The following is a 16,320-nucleotide window of genomic DNA, read 5'->3' as shown; positions in this document are numbered from 1 at the left end:
TAGGAGTCTGAGATGAGGGGATTTAATTAAAGGAAAACTAATGAAAAGGGTTTGAAAACTTTGAGTTTTAACGATAAAGACAAAATAAAGGGTAAAGTGAATAGTAGCATGTTTGACTTTTTAGTGTAAAAATGTGGTTTTTCATTAAAGTGAACAGTACCGTGGGATTTTCGTTAAAATTCCCTTTAATTAAATCATATAAAAATAAAAATGCTCTGAAAGGATGGTTCCAGAGACCTTAAGGGCCTTCTAAATCTGGTCCTATTTGGTGGGCAACCTGGTAAGTCGAGGCCCACGGTGTCACACTAATCAAATCCATTATCCCATATGCTACATACAGGCCTGGTCGGGGGCTCGTTTCTTCTTATTTTTGGACCCACCCCGCCCCGTTAATTTCATAAACCCACCCCATTTTGTGTTTCGAATTTTTGGACCCGCCTCGACCCACGGGTCCAGGACCCGTTTGCCTACCCCTAGGTATATCACCTGTGTTCCCGTCACAATTAAAAATTTCTCCACACTAAAAAATCTCTCGTTGATAGGATTGTCTTTGTTTGCCACGCCACCAAAACAACTGTTTTTTTTCAGGTTTGTTTGCATACCAAATTCCGACGTACCTGGAACTACTGGAGTTGTCAGGCCTGAAAAATCCCAATTAATACCAAAGTTTTTTTGTGATAAAATCTCACACTGGTTTAACTGTGCCGGTGGTAATTAACAAGTTGAGGACAATATCGATATTGTTGGAAGTGAGACTTTGGCTCATCTCTATGATAATTTGACGTGGTATCAGAGTTAACGAGCAAGCCCGTACAGTCAATTGTTGGTTTGATTCCAACTAATACTGTGACATTTTGTAATAAAACTTCACACATGTCGGACTGTGTAGGTGGTAACTAAATTGAAAACAATACCGGTGTTGTTAGAAGTGAGACTTTAGCCGTCTCTTTTATAATTTGACAGAAGAATTGTCGCTGATGTTTATGTTTTTGTTGGAATTTCTGCTGCTTGTCTGAAGAGTTTACCCAGCACCTGGCAAGCACGACTCAAACCAAGGAGACTTTGGATGTTGACGGTCAAATCAGTTTTGTCAAAGGGAGGATCTCTTTCCACCAAGGCCACCAGATCAAGTGATCCGATTCTTTTAAATTTTATCCAAAGGCTCACCTATTTTGATTCTTTAAAAACTATGATAATTTTTTATCTTTGGATGAAATTTGGAAGGCTTGGATCACTTGATCCGGTGGTTTTAGTGGATTAAATCCAAAGGGGATCTCTTACCTCGTCAAAGAATAATATGTTGATAGGTGTAATTTTAATTAGTATATTAACTGATTTTAATTTCGGATTAAGTTTTTAATTAATATTAAAAACGTTTTGATTAGGATACATAACTGTTGGAAAGAGTTCTGTATTATTAGATACATCCAAGAGGTATTTGAAAGTGTATGAAATAGCCTATATAACTGAAATCTCATTTCAACGTATATGATTCAGTTCCCGATGAAATCTCATTTCAACGTATCTGAGAGGATGGTTCTAGAGACCTTAAGGGCCTCCTAAATTTGGTCCAATTTGGTGGGCAACCTTGTAAGTCGAGGCCCATGGTGTCACACTAATCAAATCCATTATCTCATACGCTACAAACGAGCCTGGTCGGGGGCTTGTTCCTTCTTATTTTTGGACCCGCCCCTCCCCGCTAATTTCATAGACCCACCCCGTTTTGTGTTTCAAATTTTTGGACCCGCCCCGACCCACAATATCGATATTGTTGGAAGTGAGACTTTAATTGTGTTTCAAATTTGAGGACAATATCGATATTGTTGGAAGTGAGACTTTGGCTCATCTCTATGATAATTTGACATGGTATCAGAGCCAACGAGTAGGCCCGTACAGTCACGTGTTGGTTTGATTCCAACTAATACTGTGACATTTTGTAATAAACTTCACACATGTCGGATTGTGCAGGTGGTAACAAAATTGAAAACAATATCGATGTTGTTAAAAGTGAGACTTTAGCCGTCTCTTTTATAATTTGACAGAAGAATTGTCGCTGATGTTTATGTTTTTGTTGGAATTTCTGCTGCTTGTCTGAAGAGTTTACCCGGCACCTGGCAAGCACGACTCAAACCAAGGAGACTTTGGATGTTGACAGTCAAATCAGTATCGTCAAAGAATAATCTGTTGGAGTTTTATGCCTCAATTGTCCCACATCAGGAACACAAGTTCTCCAATAGGTGTGATTTTAAATAGTATATTAACTAATTTTAGTTTCGGATTAAATTTTTAATTAATATCAAAAATGTTTTGATTAGGAAACAAACTGCTGGACAGAGTTGTATTATTAGATACATCCAAGAGGTATTTGAAAATGTATGAAATAGCCTATATAACTGAAGTCTCATTTCAACGTATATGATTCAGTTCCCGAAGGGACATGTTTTATCACAGACATCGGAATTTAGTTATCGACCTTCGAATTTAGTTATTGTCACGTCGTTGATAGAACACGATCCTTTGGAAAGTAATGGAACTGTAGCATCACCGCATGAATTTCTTCTCAAGGCAAATGCGGGCTGATGAGGAGATGGAGTAGATGCTTCACCGCTCAACATAAAAACAACAGCTGACATGGATGGTCTGTTCTTCGACTCTTCTTCGACACACAAGAGCCCGACCTGAATGCATCTCATGGCTTCGTCGGGCGCGTATGACTCCAATGACGAATCCACAATTTCTAAGGCTCTGTCTTCACTCCACAACTGCCAAACCTGTAGTTGACAGTTCATTTTAAACATGTATGGGATGAGTAAATAAAAAGGGTTGGTTGTTTGCACAATTTATGTTACTCACATGTTCTATTAAGTTTACGAAATGATCCGCTTGATAGAAACCGTTGTTTTTCTTGCCGCTTACAATCTCCAATAATATGACCCAAAACTAAAAACATCCGATTTGGTCGAAAATCTCCCAAACACTGCATACTCCGGTGACATATAGCCACTGTATTATGCATATAAAGAAAATAAAACGTTACAGCCAAAGAATAGTAAGAGATGAAAGAGCTAATGGAAGGTGAGTTTATAACGATTCTTACTATGTTCCGACAACTCTGTTGGTCGTATCCTGGAGTTGGTCCCCATGGAAGATTCTTGCCATGCCGAAATCTGAGATTTTTGGGTTCATCTCAGCGTCTAGAAGGACATTGCTGGTTTTTAGATCCCTGTGAATAATCCTAAGTCTTGAGTCCTGGTGAAGATACAAAACCCCACGAGCAACCCCATTGATGATTTCGAATCGCTTTTGCCAATCCAGCAAGGACTTTTTTGTGTGATCTGCATCAAGATATTTGGCTTTAATTGTGCAGATAAATGTGACATATTCGACTAAGATATGCTTCATAGTTTGAGAAATGGCGTGAACAAATGAATCTTTCCTCTATAGACATACCGAAAAGAAAGTAGTCCAAGCTTTTGTTCGGCAAGTATTCCAGGACTAACATCCTTTCTTCTCCCTTTATGCAACAGCCTAAAAGTTTCACGAGATTCCTGTGTTGAAGTCTCGCTATCAGCGCAACTTCATTTTTGAATTCTTCAACTCCTTGTCCTGAAGTTCTGGATAATCTTTTTACAGCAATATTCTGATTATTTCGTAACACACCCTGAAGTTTTTATTCAGTTTTATCATTAAGCTTCCACATAATCATCGCTTATTTTATCAAGCCATTATGTTGTGATTATTCTTTAGTAATGAAATTTGTAACTCTTCGAAAGTGGGACTAACCTTATAAACAGTGCCAAAACCACCTTGGCCAAGTTTTTGGACTGGAGAGAAGTTGTTTGTAGCTGCAATTATCGTTCTCAGATGGAAAAATTGCCATTCGGGATGTCTCCTAGTTTCTTCAATCTCAACTGCTAACAATAAAAGAAATCATTGTTTGCATTTTCTTCTCACTGTTCTATTTTCATTGACAAATGATATAGAAATATAAGTTTTACATCAAGCTCGTGTAGAAAATGTTGAAGAAGATATTTCTCATTCATATCTTAATTGACAGTACACAGAGATATATATAGTCACAAAGACTCTTTACATAAGTGACCTTATCTTCTACAACTAATTACACAAATACCACAACTAACTATTTACTGTTGTAACTAAATTGTGACTGGTTTAGGTCTCTCAATACACCCCCTCAAGCTGAGCTTGGGATCAATTGAAGAACCAAGAGGAAGCTTGGATTTGAGAGCAGCAAATCGACTTTTGGACAGAGACTTGGTGTGTATGTCAGCGAGCTGATCCTGACTACAAACAAAGTGAACCTTGATGAGATTAGCTAAGACCAACTCGCGAATATAATGATGGTCAATCTCCACGTGTTTGGTTCGGGCATGAAACACCGGATTAGAAGCAAGAGAGATGGCTGAAATGTTATCACACCAGAGAGTGGGAGCCTGAGAGAGAGGAAAACCAAGGTCACGAAAAATTTTACAGATCCAAGTCAGTTCAGCTGCAGTGTGGGCTAGAGATCTGTATTTCGCCTCTGTGGATGACCGTGCCACAGTAGCCTGTTTCTTGGCACTCCAACTGATAAAATTGGATCCGAGAAAGACATTGTAACCACTAGTAGAACGGCGATCAAAGAGACAGCCAGCCTAGTCTGCATCGGAGAAGGCTGTGAGATTAGTGGCACCCTTTCTGAACCATAGACCTTTAGATACAGTACCCTTGAGATAACGAAGAATTCGTTTGGCAGCTTGCATGTGTTGGTCTCGAGGAGCATGCATGAACTGACAGATTTGATTCACAGCAAACGAAATATCGGGACGTGTCCATGTCAAATACTGTAAACCACCAACAATGGATCGATACTCAGTTGGATTAGAGAAAAGATGACCACTGTGATCCAATTTGTTAGAGCCAAGGGGAGTGCAGCAAGGCTTCGCACCAGCCATATTAGTTTTCCGGAGAAGATCAAGTAAATACTTTGTTTGATGGAGAAAGAGACCTGTGGAAGATCGTTGAATCTCTAAACCCAGGAAGTAGCGCAGTGGACCCAAATCCTTGACTGGAAAAATAGCACTGAGATTTTGAATGAAGAGACTGCATAAGGAAGAGTCAGGTCCAGTGACTAATATATCATCTACATACACAAGCACCATGACAGGAGTAGGACCAGGGAGAACAAATAAGGAAGCATCAGAGGAAGATTGCTGAAAACCAAGCTGAAGAAGAGCTTGAAACAGTTTGTCAAACCAAGCCCGAGGGGCTTGTTTGAGACCATAAAGGGATTTCCTTAATTTGCAGACATGATACGGCATAGTAGGATCAGAGAAATCGGGAGGCTGCTGCATGTACACATCTTCCTTCAAATCACCATGAAGAAAGGCATTACTGATGTCTAACTGATTTAGAAACCAATTGAACTGCACAGCAAGGGACAAAAGGATTCTAATGGTGACTGGTTTAGCCATAGGACTGAAGGTCTCTTGAAAATCGATACCTTCCTGCTGATGATACCCCTTTGCAACTAAACGAGCTTTAAAGCGCTCAACAGTACCATAAGGTTTCTTCTTGATTCGGAACACCCACTTGTAGCCAACCACATTGTAGGAGGAAGATGGAGGGTCCAGGTGTCTGTTGATTGTAATGCATTAAACTCATCTTGCATGGCAGATCTCCAATGAGCATGTTTAGAGGCTTGCAGATATGTAGTTGGAATAAAGTCAATATCAGATGGAAGATGATGTTTGGTAGCTGCATAAACTTTGGGCTTGAAGATACCAGCTTTGGAGCGAGTGATCATAGGGTGAGTATTGGAAGGGGGCAGTGACATAGTTGTTGCAGGGGAAGATACGGATGCATTATTCAGAGAATCTGTACTTGGAGCAGCAGTAGGAGGAATGGACTCTTGAGTATGGCCAACGTGTGGACTTGAAGGAAAACAATCAGAGGTAGATTGCAAATCTAGAACCAAAGGTCCAGGAGGAACACCAGTATGCTGAGGAACGGAGAACTGCAGATCCATGGGAGCGGTAACAGAGTCTGAAGACAGAACAGGGATGGTAGGAGAAGACTGAAAAGGATATGTTGCTTCATCAAACTGCACATGTCTGGAAATATAGAGACGATTAGTGACTGGATCAAGGCATCTATAACCTTTGTGCTGTAAACTGTACCCCAGAAACACACAGCTTTTGCTTTTAGCGTCCAGCTTGGAATGAGTATAAAGTTTGAGCCACGGGAAACATCGACAGCCAAAGACTTTGAGTCTGGAGTAATCTGGTGGCTTGAAGAAGAGTAATTCCCAAGGAGATTTAGAGAGGCCAGAGATTGGCAACCTGTTAATAAGATACACAGCCGTGGAAAAAGCTTCCACCCAATAAAGATGTGGAACATTAGAAGCAACAAGTAATGTACGGGTAGTTTCCACAATATGGCGGTGTTTTCTTTCAGCACAGCCATTTTGTTCAGGAGTGTGAGGACATGTTAATCGATGAATAATACCATGAGTGTGAAGAAAAGACTCAAACTTAGCACCAATGAATTCACCCCCTGAATCGGACTGCACAACTTTGATTTTATTTCCAAGTAGATTTTCTACATATTGTTTGAATACAACAAAAGTAGAATAGGCATCAGATTTTGCCTTTAATGGAAATAACCAACTATATCTACTGTAATCATCTACAAGCAACAAGTAGTACTTAAAGCCACTAGGAGAAGTGATGGAGGCAGGACCCCAAATATCACAGTGTAGTAGTTGAAGACTGTGAGTACTTGTAGAACTGGCAGAACCAAAAGGAAGCTTGTGACTTTTAGCTAAAGCACAATCTGAGCAGAAAAGATCACCAACAGGTTTGCCTTGCACGACAAGCTTATTTCCTGAAAGAACCTTGCGAAAAATAGAAGAAGATGGATGACCCAATCTTCGGTGCCAAATATTTACAGGAGCTTTGACACTTATTAAAGTCGAGGGTGATGAGGAGGTGGGATGACTAGAGCCTTGAAGAGGATAGAAGCCATCTTCAACTCGTCCCCGCAAAAGCGTCTTCCCAGAAACTCGATCCTTTACAGTGGATCCATCAGGGTTAAGAGTCAAGGCACAATTATTATCTTTTAAAAATTGATAGGCAGATAATAAGTTGTGTTTCATAGCAGGTACATGTAAGACATTACGCAACTTAAAGGAAGTATAAGATGTATCTAAAGAAGAGATACCAATATTGTGAATAGGCAGACCTTTACCATCTCCTATATAGACCTTGTCTTCACCAGTGTAAGGAGAGGCAACAGAGAGATTTGCAATGTCATTCGTGATATGTGAGGTGGCTCCAGAATCCAATAGCCAAGATGTGGATGGTTTGGATGAGTAGTGAGCACAAAGAGCTGCAAGTTTGGATGGTGGCACCCGTCCAAAGATCTCAGGGTTCATCCTGTCAAAGCAATCAATTGCTTCGTGGCTGGTGGAACCACATATTTGACAGGTGTTCTTGTGATTTGATGAAGAACCTTGGTTGTATCGGGAGCCTTGATGAAAGGCACGAGGCTGACTTGTACGATAAGTACCAGTAGAGTTGCCACGTGAATTACTGACATTTCGATTGCCTCTGAAAAAATTACGATTGTTCCGGCCTCTATTAGAATTGTACCGAGAAGAAGATTGAAGAGGCTGACTATATGCAGCAAAGGCCTATGAAGAAGGCATTGGGAGCAAAGGTGCTTGAGACTGAACAGAGAATGCTTGAAAGGGCTCCGTAACAGTGGTGGACAGAGTGTGCTTTCGACGAGCCATGGAAAGCTCTTTGGTCAGCAACAGACCATGCAATTCATCAAGAGAAGTAGAAGACAATCGCAGCATGATGGAGTCAATAAAGGACTCGAATTCATCAGGAAGACCGTGAAGTGTTGCAGCAATGAAATCACGATCAGATACAGTGGCGCCAGCAGCATTGAGAGAATCTGAAATTTCCTTGATTTGCTGTAGATATTCCATGATCGATTGAGAGCCTTTTTGAATCGATTGAAGACGAGAACGAAGCTGGTGAATGTGAGCTTCAGAGACGCCACCAAAGCATTGTTCAAGCTTCTGCCAAAGTTCTCGAGATGTGGACACCCCTACCGTGAAGGGAATGAGATCTTCGGATAAAGTCGAGTTGAGCCAAATCAAGAGGTTTTGATCTTTTTCAAACCACTGCTCAAATGCTGGATTTAGGGAGCGATCAGGGAGAAGGGGAGCCGGACATGGCTCAGTACCGTCGACGAGGCCAAGAAGTTTGTATCGGCGCAAGATCGGAGCAAATAACGCACGCCATGGAAGGTAATTGGTGCGTTTGAGCTGATTGGCACCATGCTACCAATATTTTGGATCGTAAGAGACATATACGAGTTCTGAGGATTTGCAGAGAAATTAGGGTTTGGCGACGGAGACGAAGAGTCAGAGGGGGAGGCCATGATATACAAGCGCAAGATGCGAGAGAGAAGGAAGAATCAAAGACAGAAAACACAAGATCGATCACGAAATCGATCAAGAAATCGATCGAGAAAGAGAGAAATCGATCAAGAAATCACCAAATCAACGAAATTGTAAGAAAACTCAGATGTATCACCGACTCAAAATTGAAAGAAATTGTAGACAAAAACCACCATGACAAATCAAGAACTCAAGAACAGTGATCAGAATACCAAATCAACGAAGAAATCTGATCAATTTGAACAGAAATCAGAGAAGTAGAGCAGAAGAAATGGAGGATCGAATGCCGGAAGGCTTTTGGCGATGAAACCATGTAGAAAATGTTGAAGAAGATATTTCTCATTCATATCTTAATTGACAGTAAGAGGTCGCACTTGGTGCGATGGCAAGTGCCTTCGCCCATGAGCGGTAGGTCTCGGGTTCGAGACTTGGGAGCAGCCTCTCCATAAAATGGGGGTAAGGCTAGCCGACATTCACCTCTCCCAGACCCTGCGTAAAGCGGGAGCCTTGTGCACTGGGTACGACCTTTTTATATCTTAATTGACAGTACACAAAGATATATATAGTCACAAGGACTCTTTACATAAGTGACCTTATCTTCTACAACTAATTACACAAATACCACAACTAACTATTTACTGTTGTAACTAAATTCTGACTGGTTTAGGTCTCTCAATACTCTCAATAGCTCGCACATATGGATTCTATCTAATTGCAGTGCTTTGATGTGATTTACAAACTGCACAAGCATTACAAGTGGAGTGCTTTTATTTGATGAAACCGTTCGAGAATTCAAAATCGCTGACTACTTCTTACCTTTTGTCTTCCTCTGTTTCCTAATCCTCCAACAGGTCAACGCAACCATCAGTACCAATGCTAGAAGAACACACAACATCAGAATAGCCAGCATGCCCCTCCTTCTAAGAAAACCTTTCGAATTTCTGGAATTTTCAGCTACACATAAGAGTGGGATAGAGGATTAAAAAATAACAAAACCAGTAGTACAGTAAGTTCCACAAATTCCAAAAATTAATAATGCAACTTTTCCATGGCAAGAAGAGGTACCTAATTCGATTTTGTCCACACGTACATGTAGATCTTGCCCTACCTCTGTGTACACTAAAATGTCCAGCAACTCACCATACCATGTCAAGCAATCACTGCGCCCTTCAGATTCTAGGACCATATATGCAGTGCAAGAACAATTGCTTAAGCATACCTGCTCACACTCTTTGGCACTAATACCTTTTTCCAGCCATGCTGCTTTCGTTGTGTCTGGATCTTTAACTCGTGCCACTTTCATGAACCCTTCTCCGTTCCTACACTTTGATACCGCAACTCGTTTACTCACACACCCATCCGAACCATCTCTCATGTTCCAATCATTGACAGACTTCGGTTCATACCCTGGCAGACACTCACACTCAAACGAATTGATATTGTCAGGGCTACATTTGCTGTTGGCACCGCACTCTCCATACTGGTCACACCGATATTTTGGCCCTGACCATAGTTCCTTCCATTCTCTATCAGCATTGTTCCACCTGAGGCTTTGCAGTAACCCAGAATCCTTCAACACCCCCCTTATTGAAGTGCTATCGTTTTTATAAGAGTAATACATTTCGTCCTGATTACTGACATAAGTACCCACGCCCACTGGATGAGATCGCCACTGGTCCACTGGACCAGATCGCCAATGCGGAGTCAAATTTTTATAAAAAACAAAAATTTCGACGGTGGCAGTCTGATTGGAATAGAGCCTTTCGGTGTATTCCCCTGTTCCAGGGTCATCTTGTGACTTCCAAGATGTTAAGACCCATTCTATCCCCAATTTCCAATTCATGCCTAGTTTCATACCCGGAAGGATAGTATCTGTAGGATAATCAAAACTCTGCCACATAAAATTTTTGCTTTTATTATCCCAGAAAAGAACTAAATTTCCAGAATCTAAAAGCTGAGCCCTGCAACTAGTGGTTGCAGTTTGAACCGTCACATTTGTAGACCACACAGGAATGTTCTGCATATTGTTAGAATAAAGAAGCAGTCTCCCATACCTGTCTATAGTAAGGACACCAGAGGTATCATTGATGGGGTCGTTTCTGTTTGCTACCCAAACCACTGCCTTTTGATCTTTTTCATCTTTTTGAGCATACCAAATTCCGACGTACCTGGAGCTGGAGTTTCTGGGGCTGAAGAACCCTAATGCGAAGATGTTTTCTTTGGACACCAGAAGATCACCATCCTTTACATGTTGGTCCATTTCTATGGTGTCAATGGATGTGCAAAATGGGAAGAGGAGGGACACAACAAGCAAAGCCTTCAATAACATTTTCTTGGCAGATGCATGTATCAAACCCTTGGCACAATCACAGCAACAGCGAGGGCAATAGAGAATTAGACGATCAGAGGCCCAAGCCATCGGACTACCAAAGAATCCTACCCTCCCTTAGCTCAAAACGAACTTGACCGCACTCGTTTTTCTGTGTACATAAATGATAGTGTTGACAGCTCACCTGCTTCTTTGAATTTTACCAACATGTGCTATTTTTCGTCAATCGGTATTTAAAAGACGAAAACCACATTTCTAAAGTCAGTATTCTGGGATCCACTCAAGTCTTGTTGAATTGTCTGAATGATGTCCAACTAACTCGGTGACGGTTCTTTAATTGCCTATTTTTACTTGCATTTTGATTACTGATTGAGAAGTGATTTCCCACATTCATGTTTTCCCCTCTGCATTTCTCGCTATTTGTTCTAGCCTTATGATTAAATAAATGAAAGGAGAATCGATAGACAAATACAAGGAGAGGAGTCAGGGGGAGAAACTAGGAGCGTGAAAATCACTACCCATTCAAACTTCACGACTGCCAAAAATGGACCTCGTTCGCATTGATCTTAACTGTGACAAGCCATGCCAAGCGCGCAAAATGTCGGCAAAATGCATGCCAACAACTATGTTTTGGCGTGCCAAGATGCTAGGGTTAGCGTGTCAAGACAAGTAATGACATGCATCCTTTATTTGCACGTGTTCTTACCGGTAAGAACACGTGCATTATCTGACCCTTTCGGAACGAGCTTCAAATAGCCTGCATCGTTAACAACTAACGAGCTTCAAATGCAGTTATTGTTAAGTCGTTAATAGAACCTGACCCTTTCGGAATTAATGGATCCGCATCATCATCGCAGGAACTTTTTCTGAAGACAAAATGCAGGCTGTTTAGGAGATGGAGGAGATGTTTCACCACACTCAACAAAAAAAGGCTGACATGGTTGGTCGGTCCTTCAAATCTTCTTCCACGCATAAGAAGCCAACTTGAATGCGTTGCATTACTCATCTTTCTGAAAGGACTCTACCGATGAATCCACAATTTTTAACGCTCTGTCTTCTCTCCAGAGCTACCAAACCTGCACACTACAAAAAATATGGGCACCGCACACAATAAATTATATGTGCCCTTTGAGGCCAAAGAGCACCAACAATTGTGCCCATAGACCAATAGCAACAGTGCAGCAACTATATTTCTATTTGTGCCCTCTATAGGCGTTGTCTTTGATCAAAGAGCACAATAAGGTATGTTGTGTTGAAAAGTGTAAGCACAAACAAAGGTCCTTTTGTGCCCAGTTCTGACAAAGTTGTGAGATGACGGCTGCCACCCATGTTAGCACATTTATTGTTATTGTGCCCAATATGTCAACTATTTTTATAAAAAAAAAAAAAATTAAAAACTGAAATCACCTACAACTTGAGATCGAGGCTAAACAAAAAATTATTTTTTCGACGGTGTGTTGAATCTATTGATCATATTCTTCGACGGTGTGATCGTGCAAAGTTAGTGTGGAATCAATTGGGTATGCATTCAATTGTTTTGTCCTCGGTTGGTATTGACTTTCATGATTGGATGAGAGTGAATCGTTTTTCGAGAAGATTGCTCTGCCATAATCTGCCTTGGTGGGGTGTTTTTGCCTTTGCTTGTTGGTGGTTATGGAAATGGAGAAATTTAAGCATTTTTGCATCTGATTTCATTTTCCCAAGTCAACCTCAGATTCTCATTTTTAAAGCTGCTAAAGAGTGGTTTGAGGTGCAAAATTTTGGTGCTAAGCCTATGAAGAGTAGGATTTTTTTAGCCTGGGATCCCTCCTCCTAATTATGTCAAGTTGAATGTGGATGGTAGTAGGAAGAGTGGCAAGGGGTGCTCTAGTGCTGGTGGGATTCTACGTGCTGCTGCAGATGTGTGGATTGCTGGTTTCACTATAAATATTGGTGTGGGGAGTGTGCTTAATGCTGAGTTATGGGGTCTTTATCATGGCCTAACTCTTGCTTGGAGATTGGGTTATAGAAAAGTGCTTGTTGAATTGGACTCCGTTATGGCTGTTACTTTAATAATGGATTTTAATTCCTCTATGCACCCTCTTGCTCATCTCATTACTGCTTGCCGAGAGTTATTGCGCAAGGATTGGATTTGCTCGGTTTCACATGTTTATCGTGAGAAGAATAGAGTGGTTGATGGTATGGCAGCTTTAGGCCATAAGTTTGACATTGGTCTTCATGTTTTTTATGAGCCTCCTCCTCTTGTGGATAGGTTGATCTTTGAGGATGCTGTTGGGTTTCCTCATACCCGTTTTGTTAATAGTTAGTTGTTTTTCTTGGGTCTTTTGACCTCCAATTTTACCAAAAAAAAATAATAATTATTTTTTTCATAAAATTAAAACAGCCCACAACCACATGCATCTATAATATTACAATTTACAAAGATATTCACAACCATTATATATAAAAACAACTAGAATTTTACACGTTCTATCCCCAACTCATGATTCGATCATTTCACCCCACACACTAAACTTCTCGAAGTGAAAATAGTGAGCAGAATTTGTTGTCCTGACCGATGTACATGTGCAACAACATACCTGCAGAATAAAAGGTATACACTAGAGACTACTACCAACTTAGTTATGATCATACTAACAAAACGTACGGTACATTAGCGTTTTCTTCAATTCACATATCCATGAAACCATACCCCTCTGTATTCCCGAATCCTCAAAAATCTGCTCTGAGAATATGAGAGGTTGATTGAACTAAAACCTGAACTACCCATCTCTCTACCACCATAACCCATAAGCCAAAATTACATTGCAAAAACAAATGATGCATGAAATCCCTTTCGTTTTAGTTACTAACATACTTCAGCAGAGAGAAAAACAGAAGCAGATACAATTAATTCATTGTGTGTGAAATAAATAAAAGTAAAAAAAACATTTCGGGTAAGGCTTAGCCAATTTTATGAAAATTGGAAAAGTGCCAACGAGCTAACATTCAAAATCGTTACTGTTTGTTACCAATCAGTAAGTATGAGTTCATTCCAATGCTTATGCTTTTAACTTTTCAAGGAAGGCCCACTTGATGTATTAGACAATAGTGACGGAGTCAAAGGCCAGCAGCAAATGTGTGATCAGATATTCAGTAGTTTTAACTCTCGGGGAAAGTACCTGTACAAAATATAGACCAGAATGATGGACCTTTCAGATTCCCTAGAGAACCTTTCGAGGATCGAGTTGCCCGCTGCAGTAACTGGAAGGAACAGCTGAAAGCTCCAGCCTTCCTCTCCACTCCTCTCCAGGTTTCAATGTTAAATAGCAGCAGCCTCCACACACAGCATATGCTTGTATTCATCATGTCCAAAATCAGTCAAAGCCTTCGCCTTCTTATCCCAGGGATTCCATACAACTGAATGGGAAAACAGAAAACTAATCACTACAGTACAAAATACAATTCCAACGAACACTATGAGGGCACGTATTTGACATTATAATTCTTCAATATCAACTTGTAAATTAATCAAATCGGAGAATAATATTTTAAAAGCACGAAGAAAGAACAAGAGTTCTCTCCACTAATCCTAGTTATCTCATGAGTCATATGATACAGCAATTCGATCCGTTGTGTTGTTAGTTATGTTAAGCCTAAATGCAACAAATTAAGAATGAATAGCAACTTAAGCTTACCTCTGACTCAAATGTTAAAGCATCGCCTTGTTCAGTGCAACGTTTCCTGTTCTGCGTGTTGTCAAGATAATCCAATGTTTCCAATCCTTCTACACGAATTTCGCTGAACACAAGCACAACAAAAAATTCAAAATTTCAATACCATCCAGAAATGTCGCTTTCTCTCAACTGTATGTTACATGATATGGCATTAAAATTAAGGACAAGCACAATGATGCTGTAATCCCTGCTGGTATAATAATGAGTGATGCAAAAGGCAGAGACAAAGGTTTTACATTTCCAACTGTCATCTAGCACAAATTCGCAAATACTAAGATCTGATTAACGTTGAATTTTTAAGTGATCCTCCATTGAAGGATCTACCAATAATCTTATCATTTTAACATTTCGGATTAAGATTTATTGTCATCAATTAAAAGTGATTTAGCTTTACCCATGTTATGAGCTTGGTGGATTTTTGTCAGTGGCCTTTACTTTATCTTCGAAGTTTTTTTCGCATGGATGCGACCTAGTACCTAACTTTAAGTAATTAACAATTTCCAACCCCTACAAAATTGATACCCACACTGTGCTAGTATGCTTACGTACGAGAGAAACGATCGGCTTCATCACCAGCTCGGACCTCATCACCCATCGACGCCACTGCTACTCCTCTCTTCGCCGTCCCGTACGCCGCTCTCATACCTGCAAAACACACAAAACCCGAACAAAATCATATGTTTCTTAGATCTGAAATTGAAGAAATTTGGCTATGAATTTGTAGAAACTAACTTGAGGATTGGAAAGAGGATTATGGAGGTATAATTTGACGGTCTTTGGTGACAAGTGGAAGGCGGCGCTGTTGCCTTAAAGAGAAGGAGGAGAGAAAGGATACGGGAAGGAGAGTGAAGAGGAAGGAGGAGAGGATGAAGGGGAGAGAGAGAAGACTAATAACCTTTTTTTCATCTTCAAGTTTTTTATTTTATTTTTTATTGTTATTTTGCACAAAAGCCACAATACTTTTAAAAAAAAAAACTAAAAAAAATTGTTTGAAAACTTTGAGTTTTAAACATAAGGATAAAATAAAAGGTAAAGTGAATAGTATCAAGATTGACTTTTTAGTGTAAAAATATAATTTTTCGTTTAAGTTTCCTATTTTTTATACATGCCATTTGAAATCTAAAAAGTATATAGTGCAAATAATTCAAAATGTACATTTGATTTAAATATATACCAAATGTTAGGGCAAAAAATTTAATACTAAACATTTGGGCCAAAAAAAAAAACTTTTATTTAAATATATGTAATCATAGGACACAAAACTACGTACGTTAGCATGAGGTTAGAGTTGTGCAACCCATGATTTGTTACACTTGGGTGTGTAGCTCTTGGCAGACTGTCCTCACTTAAAATCACTTCTGAATTTTGGAGTGGGAGATTCATGGTGTCCTCAGTTAAAATCACTTTTGAAACTTAGGGTGAGTGATTCATGGTGCTTTTCAATTGAACCAACATTTGACTTCGGGTTTGTTGGCTTGTCATTGAACAATTGATTGGAGAAAATATTTTGGGCCTCATTAATTCTAGAAAAAATTGCAGAGGTAAGTTTGGAGATAGAAGAGAGGTTTGTACAATGTTAACCTTTGAGAAACATACATGTTAGTGGTAGCCTTTGTAAAGGCACAAAGTCATTTTGTGTCACACATAATATATTTAATTAATAAAAGTTTCATTATTATAAATATGGACACATGCAATTGTGCTTATAAATCCTATTTATAGCACAAAAAGTCTTTTGTGCCTGTTCCTGTGCCCAATGTGTTTGTGTCCATTTTCTTTTACATTGGGCACAATATATGGTG

At 39.9% G+C, this 16,320-nt stretch overlaps 1 pseudogene; it reads right to left on the bottom strand.

The window, feature by feature from the left end:
• Window positions 1-2,265: 2,265 nt before the first annotated feature.
• LOC126624334 (G-type lectin S-receptor-like serine/threonine-protein kinase RKS1) lies at window positions 2,266-10,816 on the bottom strand (annotated as a pseudogene).
• Between the last annotated feature and the right edge of the window lie 5,504 nt (window positions 10,817-16,320).

The sequence above is a fragment of the Malus sylvestris genome, chromosome 5 (assembly GCF_916048215.2).
Source record: "Malus sylvestris chromosome 5, drMalSylv7.2, whole genome shotgun sequence".
NCBI classification, from domain to species: Eukaryota; Viridiplantae; Streptophyta; class Magnoliopsida; order Rosales; family Rosaceae; genus Malus; species Malus sylvestris.
This window is presented reverse-complemented; position numbering and strand designations above follow the sequence as displayed.